The sequence below is a fragment of the Engystomops pustulosus genome, chromosome 1 (assembly GCF_040894005.1).
Source record: "Engystomops pustulosus chromosome 1, aEngPut4.maternal, whole genome shotgun sequence".
Taxonomy (NCBI): Eukaryota; Metazoa; Chordata; class Amphibia; order Anura; family Leptodactylidae; genus Engystomops; species Engystomops pustulosus.
In genome coordinates, this window is record NC_092411.1 from 248,333,772 (window position 1) to 248,349,579 (window position 15,808).

Here is a 15,808-nt window from a genome sequence, read left to right on the forward strand (position 1 = left end):
TCCCGGTGCGGGAAGTATCTACCCACAGGGACGTACTATAACTCCCTGATGTGCCTAGGGGTTCAGTTTAAAACAGTTCTGTTGTGTCATTTTACCTCAGTAGAAAATGGAAGTCGTTCCATCAAGATAACTGACCTTTTCCCATTGAAAGGGATAATTACTTGTGTTTTCATATTCCAATTAAAATCGATCTTAATATTAGCTAATAAAAACTAAAGCTTCAGATCCACATTCCAACTAATAGTTTTATAGATTTCACATAAGGCACATAGTCACATAGATACCTAAATACTTTTTTCCTGGTTTCTCCTCTGTGCCATTCATACACTGGATACTGTCAGTCACTAAGTTGGATCATCCATTGCACTTTAAAGCACAGAATGATCTGGAATGCAAAGAACAGGTAGGCAATTCATATATATTTCTTATTAATCTTATTGTTTTGCTTCTCCTGTTCTTAAAGGACATCTTCCACCAGGATCTAGGATTGTAAACTAAGCACACTAACATACTGGTGTGAGACCCCTCTGGCAGGATACACTCTTTTTTTTAGCTTCTTCTGGTTTTAACTAAAAAAGTTTTTACAATTATGCAAACCAGCCTAAAGAGCTCCAGGCTCCAGAGGTTTTAATGGAGCCTGGAGCCCCTAAGGATTATTTGGATAATTTTAAAGCCTTTTTTTTCTTAAAAAGCTGAAAGAAGAAGCTAAAAGAAGAAAATATCCTTCCAGAGGGGCCACACACCAATATGTAAGTGTGCTTGGTTTACAATCCTTCACCCTGGTGTTAGATGCCCTTTAAACATGCTTCCTAGAGAGTGGAAATATTCCCTTTAAAGGGAACCTATCATCAGGATTTCACATTTTGAAATCCACGTAAACTTTAATAACTGAATAGAACTAAATTTTTATTATGCAAGAAGATTGATAATTAGTATTAAACTTCCATTATGTCATTGAAAATCTGATAACAGGTTCCCATTAAGTAAAATAAATTCAGATCAGGAAAACCAGAATGAACAAATTAAAAAAATAATTAAAATCATAATTTTAATTAAAATAAAAAATAAAAAAGGATTTCGACCAAAATAAAAAGCAATATTAAAAATAGAGCACAGAAAACAATTTTCTTACATTGGTTCAAACCAGTTGCATCACACAAAACTTTATTTGTATGTCTCTATGCTAACAGCAGGGTGCTTCTTACATGGGAGCGGTGCTACAAGTGGCTGGTACTGATGCTGTGTGGGTATTTAATGGTGTCATGTGTGGAGTTGTGTATGGATCCTACATGATCTAGATAGGAATTAGATGGACTAAAAGTTTCAATCAACCCCAATTCCTCCCGTCTTGCGACTAACTCGCTTTGCTTTGTTCTACAATAAAAGTGTTAAGCGTATTAGATCTTAGGCCATGTTTTCTTTGGATGTGAGTCACTTTTTGCACATGTGCCAAGCCCTGTGCTGTCATGAGCTTAGCTGTCAGTGTATGTTTAATGGCCAAAGGAAAGCTTAGTCATGATGCATCATGACGTCCGCACTGCACCAGTTTATTATTGCTCAGTGTCTTGGTTACAGCCACAGAAGAAAGATGAAAAGGAAGGCAAATGGAAGTGTTAAGAAAGCTGGAGATTATTAAGACAACTTGTATAGTGAGTGCTGAGTGTGCATCCAAATTACCACTGGGCTCAGTGAACATATTGGTATTTAGTGAATGTCATAAGCTTAAGTTTATTATTTGTGACCCTGTAGAAATACCTTCCAATTACAGTTATTTGAGAGATTTTTACAGTTACGTTCACAGTTTTGATGTGTGTTTGGTACATTTTTGTTACTATTTAACCCCTTCTTAACAACATGATGTACTGTTATATAATGCTGTCACTTAAGGTGTATGGAGAGGGCTCCGGGGTTGACCCTCTGTCACTCCTATTTTTTGCTGTAGAACTTTGAATCTGGATGCACAGCCTCAAGGTTCTCCTGCTAGATCCTGAAAAGGCAACATCACATGGTCTTCCCCTCTCTCCAGAGTGTGCAGGGAGCAGCAGGCTCTAGAATCTCCTCCTGCTCTAGAATTCCGTTTCTTGTGTACACACAGAGATAATGAGCGCAGTTTGAGGATATGACAATTGATGGGTTAAATTAAGGATAGCAAAGAAGCTGCTGGATTCATGAAGGCAATAGGCAAAGTTGTCCTAGATGGTGAGAGCTTTTGATTTGTAAAAAAAAAATCTAGACAACCCTTTCCTGTCCCATAGGGAGACATTACCTAAAGGGGCGCAAGTGCATAGTCAGACCGTGCAACAGAATTCTGTTTGACATGCGCCACAAGTGTGCCTGCACCACAATTCTGTAGCATGAAAAAAGCAAAAGAGCAAGGAGGGCCAGGTTCATGAAGAATGTGCGCCACAATTCATGAACCTGGTGCACTGTTTTTGATAAATGTGGGACAAAAGGGCTCATTTACTAAGGGTCTGCAGAGCGCTAAATCATGGGGTTTCCCTACGATTTCCGATTAGCGCCGCATTTACCGGCGGTTTTTGGTGTACGCGATCGTATTTTGGCGCATCAGCGCCGGCTTTCACGCATAACAAATCGGGGAGCGGGCCGACGGTTGATCCGACGGATTTAGACAATCACAGGATTTAACATCATAAATTGTGTCGCAAGACAGGCACTTACAACCACCAGGAAGAAGAAGGTGAACTCCGGCAGACCTCAGCAGGGGAAGCGACAGATGCAGGATCTCAGGCGCACGATGTTGGTGAATCGTGCCGGACTTCATCTTCGTCGGATCGGGGATCGCAACAGGACCGCGCAAGTAAATGTGCCCCAAAGTGTTGAGATATGCTGCATGGAGCTGAAGATATCTGCTGGAAAACTCAGCAGTGATAAGTTACGTCGGAGAGATGTTGTCATGCACATCTGAACCCAGTGTAGAAGACAGGTAATCTGTGAGGTACTAGATCTTGTTCTGTCTGAACAGTCCTGTAATCCATAACTATCTAGGTTGTAAGACAACCATCCTCATGTGTAGTGTGATATCTCTCAACAAAGCCCAGCCACCATCAGAAAGGTGTAATTGTTATAGCATCCCGAGCATGTATACCCTAGCACTGCTGAAAGAACATTCTCAAATTTCCATCCCATAGTGATGCTTACACACAAAAGATCATTTTTAACCCTTTACGTTACAATTTTACTCAGTTTAGCTCACTCAGTGATGGTCAGTGTAAGAATCCAAGGTGTGGGCGGGGATTCTCTAAGCAGGCACTTCATGATTCCTCGGTGCAGTGTGCTGACAATGTGCTAAGATTATGAGGGTAGAAGGTTTATGTACACTTTAATTTAGCTTCTGAACATTCCACTAGTATCTGACACTTGGAAAGAGAGATGAGACAGATAAGAGATGATGAGATCCATGAGATGCATATTACACATGACATTCTTCCCTCTGCTATCACAGCCATTAGATACTGTCAGCACCACTATATTCCTCCCTCCGTTGGATAAAGCCCTTATCTGCCTGTAGCTTCAAGCTACACTCTCCTAATGCGCCGACAGGTCAGTGTGTGTGAGCTCGTCTTGGAATGCAAGGGTCGGGGCTAGAGGCAGAGAGAAGCTCAGTGCAGCATCAGACAGAAGAACAATATGTCTGCCCGACCCTAAAGTCAGTAGATCCAGGGTCGGGTCCAGGGGCAACCAAAATTGTAAACAGAGGCACAACCTGTGTCCCTTAAGAACTGTCTCTCGGCCACAGGAGTCGCATGGCGGAATGCTTAATATCCTGAGTACATTTAAGAATCTTATGTTCGTGGAAATACCCTTTTTAAGGCGTAAAAACAAACAGCTTTAGCTTCAAATCTACTAAGGTGTACTTAGACATTACTTTTTTGGCAAGAGGGGTATGATCCCTAGTCAATAGCACTTTTACAAGATTGATGTATGACTGTACAAAAGATTCCCTGACCTAATGTTACCACTGCAGCCAGGGAAGGAGATAGGTATTCATTTCTTATCTCATTGCCAATGCCTAGAAATTCCCTGATCCCAGCTGTCTCAATATAGGTAAAATTTCTATGTTGCAGTAGGGTGAGAACCCAGAATAAATTTCACTGGTGGGCCCAAGGTACAAAAACCACTAACTCATAGATCCAGGCACAGTGACAGTGGTAATCTTCTTATATTTGGTATCCATCGTCTCCTTCCTTCCAAATCAACTTTTAAAATTATGCTTATGAGCCTAAAGGGCTATGGGGGAGTTATCAGAGCTCTCCATGCTGTAGCTTTACAGGCTGTTACAGTGAACAGGAGCATGTCTCACCCTCCCCCAGCTTATTTGGCTGCACTCCCTCACTCTGCCTACTGTAATCATACACAGCAGGAAGGGGAAAGTGTTACAGCCTGTGAAGCTACAGCACAAAGAGCCTCTGGTAACACCCCCTAAGAGCCCTTCTGGCTCATTAGTATAATTTTTAAAGTTTAAAATAAAAAAGATGGTCTTGGATTTTCACTCACTAAACTGAATGCAAGCATTTGATAATGTCTGATAAAGGAGGGATTTTAAAGTTTGACTCCCCCCACGAAAATTTCTCGTAAAGTAAAACGTCTGTAGTTATGTATGTGATCTGAGAATAAATTACTGTATACAGTATTGTTTATGGCTAGGATTTAACTACAACATACAAAGCAAAGCTCCGATTCCAATAACACACACATAAAAGCATTGGAGATGACTATTAATCATGTACATTAACAGTACTATAAACATGTGCTTTTTATTTGGCAGTTGTATCATACAAAAGAGAGAGACTTTGGGAATAAATTGTCTATTTTATTCTGTTTATGAATGCTAATAATAGAAATTACATAAAAAGTAAACGCTTGAAATTCAGAGGATAACTAGCAAAGGCTAAGCCCTAAAGTCACCATTTTAATGTGGTTCCCCATTAGCATGAACATTTTACAGCTCCATGTGAAAGTGAATGTAAGGAAACACTTGTCTTGTTAAGTGGTTTAAAGGGAGTTTTTTTTCTGACCCTCCTCAATCCCCATTGAATAAGCACTGAGCTGCAGTACCCTGGTACCACCACTAATTATAGACAGCATTACAGGTAGTTCCCAGGTTATGTACATGATAGGTTCTGTGGGTTTGTCTTTAAGTTGAATTTGAATGTTAGTTGGAGCAGTTGTGTTCTATAAGTGTAAGTCCAGAAAGATTTTTTGTGACCTGTGACAATAGGAATTTAAAACATTTTTGGTTGTCATGGGACAAGGATTGACAATTAAAACCTAATTACAGATGCAACATCGGAGCCTGACCTTTTGGTTTGGGGACAGCTGGATTCCCCTGGTACTTGAATGGCCTAGCACTCAGCTGGATCATGTTCACTTGGTCCAGGTGGAACAGGCCTCGTCCACACTGGGCAGATTTTCAACAAGAGGGGTGCAAGAAAGAGGGAGGAGCTGTGGATGGAAGTTCTCCATGGGGCACTTATGTATGCGTGTATAAGGATCCCTGGGTAGATGGTAGAGGGGAGGCCCTTGATGTTAGTAGTTTGCATGGATGACACAGAGAAAAGGGATGTAAAACATCAACTCACGGTTCCTTTATTTAAGAACATGAACACAGCAAAGGCAACAGGCCAAGGTAACAGTTCAGTCTTTCCAGGTCCAATGTAGCTGGTTGGATTTGTCAGCCTAGTTCTTGAGGTCGGAGAGGTTAAATCTGCTTTAGTAGTGGTTCTATGCAGGCACTAGAAGCAACCGCAGGCCCGATAGATGCAGGCAATTGGGGTCATTTACTAAGGGCCCGAATCTTGTTTTTCCGGTGGGTTACCCGAATTTTTCCGTTTTGCGCCGATTTAAAAAAAGTGTCGCTTGACACGCACTTAACTGCACTCGGCCTGGCTGGGTGAACTTCAGTGCATTCCGATGAACTTCAGCGCAGCAGCAACACCTAGTAGACATCGGGGGAACTGCCTTAGTGAATCGCCGGAAGACCCGAATCCTCCACACAGAACGTTCCGCAGGATCGCGAATGGACCGGGTAAGTAAATCTGCCCCAATGTGTCTCGACAGCAGGGCTCAGACACATCTGCTTCTCAGGAAGAGTGGAACTTGCCTCTCTCTCAATCTATCAAGAACTTCCCAGCCACAAGTGCTTTTATGAACTTCCCTTGGGAGGTGGCAAGTTTCATTATCCTACCAGGAATCTTCTTACAATATGGAATGAACATTAATAAACATGACATCCTATTGGTCAGTATGTAAATAGAATGCAAAAATGTCCTCCTCGGGCAGGTGTTATGCAGGGGCAATACCAGATATAGACAGTAGCTGACCCTCAGAGGTGATCAGGCTCTTTTGGACACATGAAATCTAAATGGAGCAATACTTCTTAATTAAAATGCATTGGGCAGGCCATTACACAGACACCTAATGAGAAGAATAGGCAGTTCCCGAGTTATGTACAGGATGTGTTCTTTAGGTTTGTATGAAGATGAGTTTGTATGAAGTCTAAACAGATATTTTGTATAATTGTAGCTCCAGACAAAAAATTTTTTGTCCCAGTGACAATTGGATTTACAAAATTATTTGCTGTCTTGGGACCAAGGATTATCAATAAAGCTTCATTAGACACCTTACAGCTGATCATTGCAGTCTGGGACTATAGTAAAGCATCCAGAGAGCTTCACCAGAGGCCACAGTGGGCAGGGATGTCCGTCTGTGACTAGGAGTCATATGTAATTGGGTGTCCTTAAATGGTTTGTCCAGCGACAACAAGTTAGTGCCTATCCACAGGATAGTGGCGAAGTTGCTTATTGTGGGAGTCTCTGTGATGGGAACCCCAGGGTTTACGAAAACGGCCGTCCAAAAAAAGAATGGAGCAGCCAGTCACAAATGCGCGCTGGGCTCTATTTACTGCCTATAGAACTGACAGAGATAGCCAAGTATGATGCTCAGCCATCTCCTTATGCACCATAAAGATTAGTAGAGAAGCAGGGTTCATGTGTGACTGGCTGCTCTATTGATCTGGGGTACAATGGGGGTACAATGGACACTGTGGTGGTCCCATCACTAAGACCCCCACTGATCAACAAGTTAGCACCTTATAGTGTGGATGGGGTCACACTTGTTGTTACTGGACAACCCCTTTAAGTTGTGGACTGCCTGTAAGGTGACTTCTCAAAAGTGAGATTTCATGACCTCAGCTTCAGCTCTACAATGAACATGTACCTAATGCTGTTGGAGCTCACTTGCTCCTGGTGGCCAGGACCACCCACATGACCAATGAAATTGTACGCGAAAACGTAAGGAGACTCGCCTGTCATTACACTGCCTTAAGATCACATTCTTACCTCCCTTACTGCCCCAATCTTATTCTATTCTAGTATCAATTCAGAAACCTGTATCCTTTTTTCAATGTGTAGATGTGACTCATGTGGCTGTCAATTTTCACAAATGTTTCCTGAACCTAGATAGATAGATAGATGTAGGATAACCGTTTATTTCATGTATGTACATGTTTTTCTGTCTAGAATGGTAAAATATTGTAACCTACAGACCTGATTGGTAACGCCACATTATATCCCAGGAAGTCAAAGAATAAGTTAATTGTCTTTGATGACAAAGACTTTGTGTTGGTAAGAATGCCAACATCTGCTTAGGCAGCAGACATATAAAAACAGTGTGACAAACAAGACCATTAAACAATCGGATTTTCTTGTTGGGAGGGTTGCTTGCTGTAGGGGAGAGTATTAAAATGTAGAATTTGATAGTGTGTCTTAAAGTTTTAATGATGTGTTCATGAATATAAAGCATGCGTGTGCTGAGCGCTTTATGTTGTCTTTTCTACATAATTAGTTCTATCTGTTTTATGAGCTTACTGTTCTTACCTTCATCTCATGAATATGTTCCAATTCACCAAGTCCCCACATTATAATCATCTACAAATACATGTTTTCATCTTTTAATTTCCACCTGCAACTAAGGTATAAGTCTACTGCCTCATCCAGATCTTTAAAAAAACGTTGAGATTGTGGTTTATCTTGTTATTGTATTGCATTGAAAAACCAAATCTAACGAAGAGATACAAGTGTCAGGATTCAGGGGTAGGGGATCCACTCTACCACCGCGGACGATGGCGTAAGCCGGCATCTGAGACCGGAGTCTAAGTGGTACCTGGTTTTCACCAAAGCGGGTTGGACTTGCTGTAGCCTGGTACCAACATATCGTTCCACAGGCACGACTTGTCCACGTTGGCGGCCAAGGCAGGTTACAGAGTCATGAGGTAGAGCCGGAGTCGGGGACAGGCAGGAGGTCAGAACAGGCAGCACAGCATCCGAGTTGGGGACGTAGCGGAAGGTCAGGACAGGCAGCACAGGAGCGAAGCCAGGAACAGAATTGAGGTCACAATGGGAAATCACTATAAACGCAGAGGAAAAAGGGAACGAGCTTTCTTAATGGCAACGAGGCACAAAGATCCGGCAGGGTCATAGGAAGAGGCTGGCTATTAAACAGGTCAGCAGCTGGCAAGTGCCAATTAGCAGAGCATGGGCCCTTTAAAATTTACAACTGCGGTGCATGCATGCCTTGGACGGTGGGGATGTGCACACTGAGCCGCGGGAGATGCCGCTGGAACCTGGAGGGGTAAATGAGGCAGCAGGCACAGATGGGCACATGGCGGCACACGGGTGCGCCTGTGACCCGAGACATGTGTCGAAGGGGCAACAATGACAATAAGTAGCCCTGAAAACTGTTACTGTCAAGTAAAAGACAAGATACCAGCTACTGAAGAATCTCAACTATTATCTCTTTATGTCCAGTAGCTAACATGTTACAAGGTTATTTTTTCCTTACACATTATGGAGCATCAATTTATGATAAAGATTGGACTCATTGAAAAGTAATGAAATATTTGAGGATACAATTAGTTTGTGGGCATTTTATATAACACAATTACAGAATATATACAGAATATATAGAATATATAGATTTAGGTACAGTCGGTGCAGTATGCTTTGTCATTGCTTTCATTATAATAGACATGATCCTGTTCTTATATTTCACATATATTTATTTCTGTAGATCTTTCTTTCTCTCTTGTTTCCTTTTTACTTTCTTTATTGTTTTCTTCCGGGCCGCCAGTCTGTCAAAACTGGAACTAACACCCAGTTCCTCTCTAAGACCACTATTGTTACATGCGTTTAACCTTTACTACTCAAAGGCTCGGCCGATGATCCACTTTGAAGTGTTGTGACTTGGACCTGATAAAGGGAACGGTGCATTCATGAAACGCGTTGTCCATATCCTTTTACTGGCCTTTTTACCCTTCCAATTCTTCTCTGTCTCATCCAAGCATCATCAGTTTGGACACCAGGAGACGCTGCAAGTTCACCAAATTTAATTATATTCTAATTATAACAAATTTATCCTTATATGTACTGATACACTTTAGATTAATGTGTTATTTCTATTGCACTGTTTAAATCTTTACTTGTTTTATGGAACTTGACTAATGCAAACCCTGCTGTAATCGCACAACTTTGCTTGCCTAGCAAATAAATCTTGCCATTTGGATAAAGTGTGCGGACTGCTAATATAGATATAAGCCAATAAACTCAATAGTTTTAAATTAAACACATGATTTTGCATACTAAGGCAACTCTTTACTGGTGGTTGCCCACATTCGGCAGTGATGAGTTGAATTGTGTGCATTCTTTTATAATTTACTTTACGTTTATAATGAGAAGTATAAATGTGTGGAGCCAACCCTGCAATGTTTGGATCTCCAAACGCAGACTTCGGCAAGAAGTTCTGGTTTGGCATTAGTTCATCCCCCTCTCTGATTGCTCCGACCGCAGGTGTTTGCAATTTCAATGCCACAATTTTCCAGAAGATTGCTGCCATTGATGTCATTGGAGAGCAACAATCCACAGGAAAATGGCAGCCTGCATGTGCTGCCAGTATACAAATGTTGCCGTCAGCTTTGTCCATGGCATTTAAACAGTAACACCCATCGGTGCCAGCAGTGGGAGTGAACTGATTGCAAATGTATTTATGAAGTGTTTTTGACAGTATTGGGCATTCCAGCCATGCACTACATTTATCATGCAGAGCCCAACCAAAAAAAAAGTTGGTACACTCTGTCGGAGCAGTGTAGACGGTGCAAGATTCATGAAGAACAGGTGCCACAAATCATGCATCTGGCGCACCCTGCACACTACACATTGGGGCACATTTACTTACCTGTCCTGATGCGTTCCCCGAAAGTGCATTGTCCAACCGGAATGCACTGTGCCATGATCCACTTAGATTGTGCGCCTGTTGGCGCGGATGTGTTGCTTACCTGCTGAGGTCCGCCGAAGGTCACCTTCTTTTTCCCGGTGCATGTAAGTGCTTGATCTTGTGAAACAATTTGAAAGTTAAAGGGGTATTCCGGGAATATGAACATCTGATACAAATACCCATAATACTATAAATAAATGAATGTAACAAAACTTTGTCATTAGTCACAAAATGGAGCTTAAATTGTTTGATTTTATAATTCACAAAATTTTATGGCCTCTCTAAAGTTATCACCAAGATGGCTGCCACTGGAAACTACAAGTCCCAAGATCCTTTAGTTCTCAATAACTCCTCCTCCCTCTTGTGTTCTGCTCCCAGTGATGATCTAACAGGTTTTCTTGCTCTGTTACCATAGTAATGATGTGTAACTGCCATCACCACAACACTGGCCATACTGGATGCACAGCAACTGACCGACTACAGCCTAACATAGTGGTGATCACATGACCTGCCCAGGCAGGTGCAGGACATGTGATGTGGACATGTGACCAGTGACCATCTTCTGTCCTGTGTATGCTCTGCAACGGACCGTGCGGAGGAAATTAACGGACTGATTAAAGGGCCAGTAGCATTTTAATTCTTTATTATAGTCTTTGTCACCAGAATTTTTCTGCTAACGGGAGCAAAATTTTAAATAACAACTAATTACATATAAGCTTTTATTTTAAGGATCCATTTATATATGAATTATGCTGATTCCTGGAATACCCCTTTAAATCCTGCGCTCAGTCCGAATAAGTCAGATTGTCTGATGGCAACCCCCGCCTCCCCCCTCCTGATTTCTGTCGCATGAAAGCCAGCACAGCCAGTTAAATACCTGTCATTGCGGCACAAATCCCGAAAACGTCAGAAAATCCAACGAAAGTGCAGCAGCAGACCCTTAGTAAAGTGTTTTTGATACATTTGAACCTATGTTTTCTGTATGCAAATGATTTTGACATTATTGTTGTCTAAAAAACTTCTGATGGATTTGGTAACAAATACAATATATCTGTACTAACAAGCCCTATACACGACTTATAATGAACTCTGACACTGTATGTTATCAGATAATACTAACACGCACCGGTCTCGGTGTAAAGTGCCAGGCAGCAGATCCACAGACAAGAGCATTGCATCCATATCTTTTCTATCAAGCTTTCATCCCTGGCTGCAATTTGTTAACGTCTGAAGTTTTAAATAATGAAACTAGAGGAGTTACACTTCATAAAAGATTTCCTCTTTTATAGGTCTTTTCCTGCTGTATCCAGTTTACAGGTTCCTTGATTAAATCCATTTGTGATACGTTGTCCTTTCATCCATTAGGTGTGCTGCAAGCCACAAATCACTCCCGCAACGCTCCAGACAATACTTACAAGTCTCTCCTCTCATTTAGAAATGTCATTCATATCATCTATTTCCTTTTTCCTATTTGCTGTCGTGATTATTATCTTCATCAACATCACCTAATCTGGAATTTCTTGCCTAAAATACAATGCATAAAACTTTTGTATTGTGTGTGTCAGGCGCTATGACTCTACAGATGATGCATGAAAATAACACTCTATTAAGACACAAGGAAACAGGTACCAACCAGGCCACATTGTTTCACACCCTCTTCTTTTTAGAGAGAACATGAGAAGTTGTGTAAAAATAATACTTTCATATTAAACTTCTCTACCCGCTCTGGAGAGAGAGCGAAAAACTTCAATTGACCTGTTTTTAGAATGACTTAGTATCAAAACTTTTTAAAACCAGATGAAATGCTCAGTTTATTCTAAATTCAAAGTAAATATATGATGGTTCCGACTATAGCACAGATCAAAACTATGTGTATATAGACACATACATTTTTTTAATCAAATTTTATTTAAGATTTTTGCTTTACTTTTCCACTTTTTTTCTGTATTACTATTCTGTAGTAAACTCAACGAGCACATCTTGGCTTTATCCATTGGCGCAGGTAAGGAATATCTGGGAAGAAACAGAATAACATTTTAGGACAAATAAATATTAATAATAATAATAAATATATTATCATTCTACAACAAGTAGCTGTAAAAAAAAACCTGTTAGAAAGTATAGTAAAATAGATATTAAAAAAATCTATACTGTATGTACTGTATGTCTTGATACTTTACATTCTGGACCCACTTTTGATGTTTTTGTCTTATCACAATTGTAAATGATTATTATCAAATGATAATATAAATAAAAGGCATATAAAAATTTATTGAAGTCTACTGTGTAAGATGATGAATTTTCCTTTGGAATAATGACGCTAAAATATCAGTCTGATATGTATTAAAAAAAATGCTAAACTATTATGGGGATGAAAACCTTATTGGCTAACCCAAATATAGTATATATTCAAGCTTTTGGGGAACACAGGCCCCTTTATCAACAGGTTTACATGAACTATAATACTTTAGGCTTTGTTCATTTAAAAGTATTTGTTGTTGCATAGATAGTTTAGTATTATAATAATGAAAGCATCGAATCCAAAGGAGTCAAAATGCTTTTTTCAACATAGAACAGTTAGAAAGCTTAGATTGAGAGGTAAAAGATCTTCAGGTTACAGTCTGAAATTAATTTTGAGTATTAAATCATGCAGGATGTTTTATGCACAGTGGGCCCTCTTATTACATTTTATTGAATGTTTTATCGATTTGAAAAGCAAATATTATTTATTCAATTTTTTTCCAGTAATATAAGCAGAATAACGCTAATTTACATATTCTTAGAGTAGAGCCAAAATCTATCTATCTATTTATCTATCTGTCTATCAATTCTATCTCATATCTATCTTTCATCTATTATCTATCTAGTTCCTATCTGTCTATTTTTCTATGATCTATCTATCTATGTATCTATCTATGTATCTATTGTGTATAAATAGCGTCTTATTATAAAGGACTTATTTACCTATTGTATCACCTCATATTTTCTCATAGATTATCAAAAATGTCTAAAATATTCCTGCCTTATTGTATTTTAACCCAGTGATTTGTCAGATGGGGGTTATATGGTATTGGCTGGCACATGCAGGTAGAAGTTGCTAATTAAAGGGTTATTCTCATCTGGACATTCACATTTAATTTAAATTAATCTGCTATAAACATATATTTCTTCAATAGGATGTTATTAAAAAATAATTACCTGTGTGAAGATACATTCCCATAAATGTAGCCATGTTGACCCTTAGAAATGAAATAACTGTCCTTGGATATGACCACCCGCACTAATGGCCAGACATGTGCTATTGAGCCACGCCTGACCACCTGGATTTAGTGACCATTTCCACGGGATAGCTTTGGGACATGCAGTAACTCCTGACTCTTTCATATGTAAAAACTATCTGTTTATTTTTACAATCACTTCAAAAGCTGTGGTTGTATCCAAGGGCAACAATCTCGTTTCAAAGGGACAACATGGCTATATTTATGGGAAATTATCTTCACACAGGTACATTTTTTTTACTTAAAGAAATGTATATATATGGCACATGTATTAAATTAAATGTTTATGCCCAGATAAAAATAGATAAAAAAAATAGGTTTTGTCTAACTTATTCAGTATATTTTAAATTAAAAAAATGATCTTGATGGATACTTTTAATTTCTAATCTGCCAAAGTCAATTAGTTTACATTATTAGGAGACATATTGCCAAAAAAAACTGTATTGCGGACAAATTTAATTTTAATTCATATATACAATATTTTCATTCAGTGCATTTTAGATTTTAATTTGGTAACTGCTCCAAATCAATGGCACAATTCAATTTTAGCATGAAAATGTTATGTAGCCTTATTTACTAGTCTTATATACTTATGTGCTGTTATATAGTCTTATTTTGCACATATTTTGCGATTTTATGAAAAGAATGCCATGTACTCTGTGAAATATCCAGTATTATAGATCTAATACATAAATCACTTCATCAAACTTCCCTTCTCCCTTTATTTATTTGGGCTCCTATTATATGGAGCATTGGGCAAAGTAATTGGTTAAACTTCTATAAGTTGTAGAAGTTGTTGAGTGAGGCTATTGGCAATGTTGGCGAGTATGTTAGGACAAATTAGCCTGTTTTAACTAGGAGCCTTTCTTTTTCACGCTTTTAATGAAGGCCAATGCCACACACTAGAATACTTCTCACCTCATTACTACTCATAAAAAGCAATGATCCATTCAAAGGCCATATGAGATGTAAAAGAGCGCAGCCCCTCTCCATCCAGCACATAAGAAAGAGCTCTTCTCTCCGCAGCCTTTGAAGTCGATCATTAGGATGTTTAGCAGATAAAAGAACTCAAACACTTATCTGCATAATCTCACGTCTGACAAATGTTCATGTTTCCCTCTTTTCATTTAATTCCGTGTGGCTGGTGCCCAGCGTCAGTAGTTTGATTGTGATGGTTAAACGTCTGAGACGCAGCTTTCATTTAGCAAGAAAAAGGACATGTTTTAAATAAAGATAAATGAATGTGATGGCGAAACGGAGCCCGAAACCTCAAAATCATACATTATTACCATTCGTGCTCTTTCCATACAAGCCAGGACTTTATAATATTTCATATTCTTATAAACACTGTAACTTTATATCTTTACATAAATGTAATGACTTTGTTACATCTGAACCTGTTATTACGCGCTACAAATTATTTATGAACTGGCGTAATCTGGAAGTATCAAATAAAACTCGGCATAAAATACAGGCAATAAAGTAGGTCAATAAATGTATTCATGAATTTGGCATCAATACCAGCAACATTAAGGGGGAGGTAGCATTGTCCTGTAGGGAAAACTCTACCAAAGACTACAACTGTCTCTGTGACTAGTAACTGCACCAAAAATCTCATGTGTGACTGAAGCCTTAGAAGTACTAAGTCAGGTGTTCTTAAAGAGGGGACCGCCTGTGAATGTCTCATGTCTTTTATTTTTATTTTACCTTTTTGTTTTACCAATTCTATGTGATAAAGGTTATTTAAAAAAAAAAAAAATTAAAAATGTTCTAGAAGCCACATTGGACGAGTGTTTACGGAAAAATTTAATAGATTACACAGTGTTTTGGAAAAGAAGAAGCACAACCCCCAGAAACCAAATTCTGCAATATTAAACTGTTTCTGTGTACATGGTACATAATGTTATTACCCGGCCTTATCTAGGCCTCCAGCTGCATGATAAATCTATCATTCAATTATTTGCCCCGTAATAATAAAGAAATGACTTTGTTCATCCTGTCCTGGATTATACAGAAATGTTGACAAGTCTTGTGTGGAAAAATGGTTTATATATTCTAGTGGTTGCTTTTTGGGCCAGTTTGCAAACCAGCATTGGTAAATATTGTTAGATTTGTAATTTTTTTACTAGTTAAAATTAATTATAATAATAATAGGAAATTCATGTCATTTTCTCTTGATAGATCTCCATTTAAAATAATGTAGGAATAGGAAATTAAATACTATTCGCTATCAGGATTTGAAT